The sequence below is a fragment of the Citrus clementina genome, unplaced genomic scaffold (genome assembly GCF_000493195.1).
Source record: "Citrus clementina cultivar Clemenules unplaced genomic scaffold, Citrus_clementina_v1.0 scaffold_8, whole genome shotgun sequence".
In the NCBI taxonomy this organism is placed as follows: Eukaryota; Viridiplantae; Streptophyta; class Magnoliopsida; order Sapindales; family Rutaceae; genus Citrus; species Citrus x clementina.
In genome coordinates, this window is record NW_006262022.1 from 14545431 (window position 1) to 14553371 (window position 7941).

The following is a 7941-nucleotide window of genomic DNA, read 5'->3' on the forward strand; positions in this document are numbered from 1 at the left end:
ATTTTTTTTTTCCAGAAAAAAGTGACTAGTCTTCAACTCTCAATATATTGTATATTAAGAATAGAAATTTATAATTCGAATATAACAATAGAAATTTAAGTTGTGCTATAATAGAATTGACCACAAGAATTCCACAGACAAAATAATTTCAATGAGAATGAATTGAAGCATATATTATTCAAACCTTGTCAGAAGAAACAAGTCTATTCGTAGCAAGAAAAAGAAAAACCAAAAGTAACAACAAATGCAAGAAATACAGCTCCCAGAAGTAGAAAAACAATTTGGGAAATTATTTAAGGCAAAATAAATTATATATGGAAATTCTAGTTGCTAAATTATTCTTGCATCAAATAGTAACAAAAGGTAACAATAATTTAAGGGTTAATTTTATGGGGACAGGAGAATAAAGATTTTCGGGAATAATTACCTTTTCATAGTAAAAATGAAAATTAATTAGAGATAATTTTCTTTTATATCAAAAGTGCAGCTTCTTTATTTTTTTAATATATCATCAGTGTGACAAATCGCAGTAAAAGATTAATAGAATTCGGAAAAGATTAATTACAAAAAAGATTATCTATTCAGCACCCATTACTAGTTGATACACAAAGATGATCTTAAACTGTCAATCGGTAGCACTGAGAATTGAAATAAGCTTGAATTGAACATGCTTACGAAAGAAATGCTAACACTGTCAATCTCAAATTTCATCATCCACAAGATAAAATAAAAAAAAATAAAAAAAAATGCTTACGGAAGAAATGCTAACACTGTCAATCTCAAAATTTCATCATCCACAAGATAAAATAAAAAAATTAAAAAGAAATGCTAACACTGTCAATCTCAAAATTTCATCATCCACAAGACAAAATAAAAAAAATAAAAAGAAATGCTTACAGAAGAAATGCTAACACTGTCAATCTCAAAATTTCATCATCCACAAGATAAACAAAAAAAAAAAAGAAATGCTTACTGATGGTCACTACAACAGCAGCAACAAGCAACAACTAGAAGTCTCCAAAGCAGCGACGTCGTAGATGAAGAAGAGTCAATTGTGTCCGTTGTAGATCTGGGCTGGGCGAGAACAAGAAGCGGTCGGCGTCCGGTAACAAGAAGCGGACGTCGTCCGGTAACGAAGCAAGTGGGGCTGGGCAAGAAAAAAAAAGAAGGGGTTCGGCGAGAACAAGAAGCAGCTGTCGTCCAGGGGGAGTCCGGTAACGAAGCAAATGGGGCTGGGCGAGAAAAAAAAAAAAAAGGGGCTCGGCGAGAACAAGAAGCGGCTGTCGTCCAGGGGGAGTCTGGTAACGAACGAAGCAAACTCAATGGAGGGGAGTCTGGTAATGAAGCAAATGGAGAGAGAGTAAAATGAGTGGAGGGGGAGTAAAGTAAGGAAAGGAAATGAGTGGTTGGGGAGGGGGCAGAAATGACCATCGTTTACTCATTTTTTTTTTAATTTCTTGTGGGTCCACGCAAGATTAAAAGAAGCAGAAATCAACGCATGAAACAGCAATTCAAAGTTGCGTTTCTGTCGTCCTTTTGTCTTCATTGAGTTCGTTTATCATTTTCCTAATTTTATTGGGTCCAACTATAATACAGCGGCTGTAACTCGTACAGCCACTTTTTATCATTTTTTTATTTGCGCATATAACCGGCCAGTAAAAGTAGCGGTTATACAGGTAAAATAAAGGCAAAAATTAAAGGTAATTATCGTATAGCTACCCTTCTTTAAGTAAATATCAAACTAATCAATTCAAACTAGAAAACTACCAAAGACCCCCCTCAAATTACATGAAATATACTTTTTTATTTTTTTCATAAAATTAAAATATACTTCTTTTTAAATAACATTAAAAGATACTTAAAATATGACACTTCTATACTAGTAAGAATAATAATTTAAATATAATTTAATGAAATTGATTTTAAATTAATTGAATTATTTATAATATTATATTATAAATTTAAAGATATTTTACATAAAAAATAATCAGAATATTTTTATTAACATTTTGATAGTGCAATGCAGTTTTTCTGTAGAATTGTATTAAATTATATTTATTTCTAAATAAATAATCAATCTCTAAATGCGCATAAAGTGACTCAAACCTCTACCTTATAATATGAGGATAACTTTTATCCAAGTATTGGATAATTATCAAACAATTATCTTGTTCATGGTGTCAAATATTCTAATTACATAAAATATTATTAGTTTTCTTATTATGATTAGTGGTAGCGGCTAGTATCTATATGTTATATGGATACCTTCTAAAAAAAATTTGTATATTAGATAAATATAATATATCTAATGTTTCAATTTTTAAATAATATTCACAAAACAATCACTTGTTCAAATTAATTCATACTACAAATTTATGTGAAATTAGTTATTTTATTTATTCTTTTATACTATATTATTTGTATGGTTATATTTGTTCATTGCTTTAAGTCATATAACTTCTATAAATTCGTAAAACAAACACATTAATACGTAATGTTAATTTTTGATCTATTGCCATTAGTGGTATCGTGACTAATAATCTAATAACATTAAAATTCATTTTCTTATATTGGTAATAACCAAAATTGTCAACCAATATTAATTAGATTTAACTAAATTTAAATTTAAATATGACACTTATTATCATTATTAGATGTTTATTATGAGAATGTGTATATAGTCTATATATGACATTGTTTTATTTTTATAATCCAAATAGTAATATTATTAGTTTATAATTTTAACTATTAACTCCCACATGATTTAATTTGGGATATACCATATTTTCATAAATAACTATATATATCTCTTTTTGGATAATTATGCCTTTTGACGATAGTGATCTAAATTCAGAATGTGACTATCCATGTAACATGTATAATTAAAATCTTTTTTATTAGTTAGCCTAATGGCAATATAATTCCTCCCCACCTAAAAGCAAGGTTCATACCCAAAAACCTTTTGTTTTTAATACAAGATAATTGTAATTTGAATACAACTAATATGAAATAATGTTGTATTTTATTATAGTTCCAGTTATACAATTGAAGCATGACAATTATATTTTAAAATTAACTCAAAATTATTACAGTAATTGTGCACAAATATAAGTGGTTGCATGATTTGTATACTAAATGTTGTGCAATTTATTTATAGGTGTTACAACATAATTGCAGGTTTTTTTTTTATTTGCAGCACTATAGTAATTAAAAATAAGTAAGACTTCATAATATCAAATTAATTTATAATAATATAAATAAATTAAAATGAAATGAACACTTTCTCATTTAGGCAGGCAAAACTGCCGCTAAATGAAATATTTACTAAACATTATTAATTTTTTATCTATAAATTTGAAAAAAAAATTCAATTTTGTATTGAAAGTATAAATATTAAATAAGTGTGAAATGAAAAACTAGGGCACAACTGGCCCTAATTTTTCGTCCTCTCCAATTCCAACTCTTTTCTTCTCTCAACTCTCTTTTCTCCTCCTCCACATTTGGCCATACTTTTTTTTTCTAATTAGTGTTGATCACTCTCTGATCCACACTCTCCACTGATTTTTCGTGTCGCCACTCTTCAATTTCAATTCCATTCTCCACTCTCTAATGCTTGATCTGGTAGCCCTTTTTTTCTTTTAATATCTGGTGTCATTTTGCATAAAACTTTTGAGTGTGAATTTTGGGTGACCTTAAGGAGAAAGTTATTAATTTTGGCCTCTCCTTACTTATTTAATTGTTTGGGATTATGTGTTTAACAATCTGAATAATTTTCTTTTTTTATTAATTGAATGATTGTTGCTGGTTAGGGTTGAAGCGGCATCTATGGAATGCAAAAATATTTTGAGAAGTGATTTCCATGGGCACTTGGGAGCTTAAGATTTCAAGACGGTAAGTTTTTTTCTATTTTTTGTCATATTCATGCTCTGTTATTTTAATATTTAATTTGAACCGCTTTGGATTCTATATATTTATAGAATGCTCTGTATTGTTCTGTTCTATTTATAAAATGTAGTATTGAAAAAAAAAAGAAAAAAAGTCTTGTCTTTAGTGTTCTATTTGTGATACAAGATGCTACCAGAAGCTCATCGATGTTCTGTTAAAGGTGGAAGCTTACATAGTGATGGATAATTTAGGAATGATGTCGGTGTCTACTATATCTTCTATAACTTTGCTTATTGAATTGGATGTTAAGGATATGGGTGTGCTTTAGGAGTATCCATGAGATGAGAAGTAAAATTGTGTGAGATCAAGATCGAGTTTAGTAATTAAAGCCGAGCTCACTCTTCATCGACTCGCTAAAGATCTCATCCTAGAAGGTCATTTATGAAAAAAAATCAATCTCTTTTTACTTTTTATTTTTAATTTTTTTCTTTTTCTTTTTTAATTGGAATTTCAGATTTTTTTTCCGCTTGATGAAATGTATAAATAAGATAATATGTTTTAACATCGACATATTTTGTTTGTTTCCTGTAAGATGTTATAACTATAAATTCTGTTTTTTTTTTATTTGTATTAAGTCCAGATCAACATTCTATTAAGGAAAAAAGAAAAGAAAAGAAAAGAAAAACACAGTAGATTAGTAGATGTTATGATGTGTATTGTGAGGAGAGTTTTGTTGTAATTCCTTAATCTTGGAACCATTTATAGCTCTAACATGTGCAAGATGGATCAGCATTCCATGTACTAGTCAACACATCTTTGGCATGCTAACTGATCTTTTTGATAAATTTTTTGCTTTATTTCTCCCTTTGTATGTTCTTTGGTGATGAATATTTTATATGATGTGTATCATGCAAATATGTTTACTTGATAATCTTTTTTAAATTTGGTGTTGGTAATCAAAAGTCTAGAAAAAGTTGGATCACTCAATTTATATTTTTTTTTAAAATTTCCTTACTAGAGTGTATTCATGCATAATTTTAATTACTCTATGTATAAATGGTAGTTGGTATTTTATTGTCATGAAATGTGTTCATTTTCTTTTCAGGGCCATTTGGCATCTTGCAACTAAGGCGATAAATGATCTTGTTAGTGGTAGCTATTACAATTCAGCTGGGAAGGCTCCCAATTTTTTCTTTTTTTTATTCTTTTCTCTTGCAGTAAGGATTATTTTCTTTAGGATAAAAGGGCACTTAGCTTTCCCAATTTTTCATTTTGTTTCCTTTTGTCTTGAGTTTCTGTAGTCTGTAATTCAGCATTTGGAAGGATTTTGATCTACTTGTTACAGTGTTCTTTAATCACAGTAGTAAATAAAAATATGACATGAAGCAGTAATTTGTAGTATGAATGGAAGGTATAAAAATAGATATTGAACTCTTCTTATTTTAATTTGTATATCATTGTGTCTTATTACTCTAGGGATTGTGGAGTATTCAACTCCTATTTTATTATTTTTAACCAATTCTTTTTTACAATATGTTCAGTTCTACTCCAGTGATATTATTAATGGGAAATTTTATTTGTTTTCATGAAGATCCAGTTTGCTTGATTATTGTTGCCAATGTAATTGATCGGCATTTTTGTTATTGCCGATATTTTCATGATCTAAAACCTGAATTTAGACATTTATTTGAAATAAATTTTATTTTTCATATTAAAATTTTTTTCAGAGGAAAATAAGAACAGGTCAATCCATGTGATTGTAAACTTGTAATTCATAAATGATAATTGAGAATATTGATTGTTATTGTTAAATTTTCAAATTAAATTTATTAAGTCTTATGAAGATAGATAGCATAGCTTTTCGAAATGGTTTCAGTTATATCATGAAAAATTGGAGAACTTATTTCGGAAATTGAAAATTATATACCGTTCTTGTTTTTAGGAGACATGCATTCTTGAAAAAGAATGATGCTCTTTAAATCATAATAAAAAAAATTGATTATAATTATTATTTAAATGGTAAATAAACATAAATATGTATTAAGATCAAAAGTTAAGTATAAATGATCAAATTCATTATCAAAATTAAATTTTTCTTGAAGTTATGGATAATTTTCGTTTACGAGCAAATGCCAACAGATGGTAGTAGATTATTTTTAAAAGAAAAATTAAATACACCAAAGTCATATCCATGAATATTATTTATTTATAAACAAATGCTAACAAATCAATGAGTAAAAGACCATTTACAAAGAAAATTAACTATTAAACATGCCAGAATCATATTAAAATATTTTTTATTTTCCTAATGTTATATTGGCCACAATAAACTTTTAAAAATTATTTAACTAAGTCTTGAAAAATTCAAGAACTTATTTTATATATTGAAAATTATATACATGCATTAGAAAAAAGAGTGGTACTCATTATAAACAAAAAAAAAAATTGTTGTTAACAATCTCATGAGGCTTGAGAGTACAAAAATAATTGTAGTACTGAAAAAATAAATATAGTATAGTAGTAATAACAGTATATATATATTATTTGTATTAATAAAATAAAATTTTGGTTGAAGTAATAATAAATTAAGAAAACTATTTTGAAAATAAACTAGATTGGTAAAATTTTATACGAATTCAAAAAAATCAATTCTTGATTTATTTTAGTCTAAGGTATATAAATACAATTATTTTAGATCAAAAGCTAAGTATAAATAAATTTACTTAAAGAAATCTCATCCTGTCAATTGATCCCAAGGAAAAGAAAAAAAAAAGAAAAAATATTTTTATAACATATACTGTTGTAACTTTTAAAAAATATTTTTTTGAAAAATAAAGTTTTTGAGAAGCATAGCAATTGCATGCACTCTTACATATTATTTTTTATTTATTGTTGAAGTTTTGAAAAATTAAACAAATTATTTTAAAAGGTAAAGAGAAAGATGGAAATAAATACATTAATTTATTTCAAGGATAACTAAAAATAATCAATTAAAATGATAAAATGATAATAATATGTATAAAGACTAAAAGCTCAAGTATATATACAATCAAGTTTAAGAGATCTCAAGAACAAAAAAAAAAAAAAAAGACTTAGATTATGGACCCAAAGTGTTAAAAATGATAAAGGGTTGCAATTAAAAATGACTTGAAAATTTTATTGATGACATGTAAAATTTTTTGAGGAAGATTGAGGACTTTACACTTGTATCAAGGAGTGCGTTTGTAGAAATTAAAGGAATGTAGGCTGGGCAATTATTGTTACATATTCTGGTCTTGTGTATTTTTAAGTGCATCCGATAAATTAGTACGACATTATAATTTATTTGTAAATAAATGCCAATAAATTTACGAGTAAAAAAAACCATTTGAAAAAGATAAATTAATTAAACATGCAAAATCATATTACAAAGTGTTCTTACTATGATGTTAGATTTTCATCGTACCATATTGGCCATAATAAATTTCTGAAAATTATTTTCGCTAAGTCTTGAAAATTGAAGAACTTATTTTATAAATTGAAAATTATATACATATTTAAAAATGAAAAGGAAGAATGCCCATTATAAGAAAAAATGTTGTTAAAAAATCTCATGATTGTAGTAAAGGTCCGGCTATATTGGAACTGCTCTAAGGTAGACATCCTTTCATAACCATACGATCAAAGTTATAATGAGTATTTTTTACTATTTATCACTTTATGTATGTGGTTATAATTTGTGCTCCACCTTAGAGCAACTCCAAAGTAGCCATAGCCTTGTAGTAATTATAATCATAGTAATAGTAAAAAAAAAATAATAATAGTGGTAATAATCCAAGTATAATATACTAATATTTATAATTAATAACATAAATATTTTTTGAAGTCATTAGAAATTAATAAAACTAATTTGAAAAGAAAATCGAGTGGTAAAAATTTAATTCGAATTCAAAAAAAATGTTAATTCTTGATTATTTTTATTTTAAAGATAAATAAATATGGTTTATTTTTAATTATACTAATACTATTAATTAAAATGATTAAATGATATAAATATGTTATAAAGATTAAAAGCTT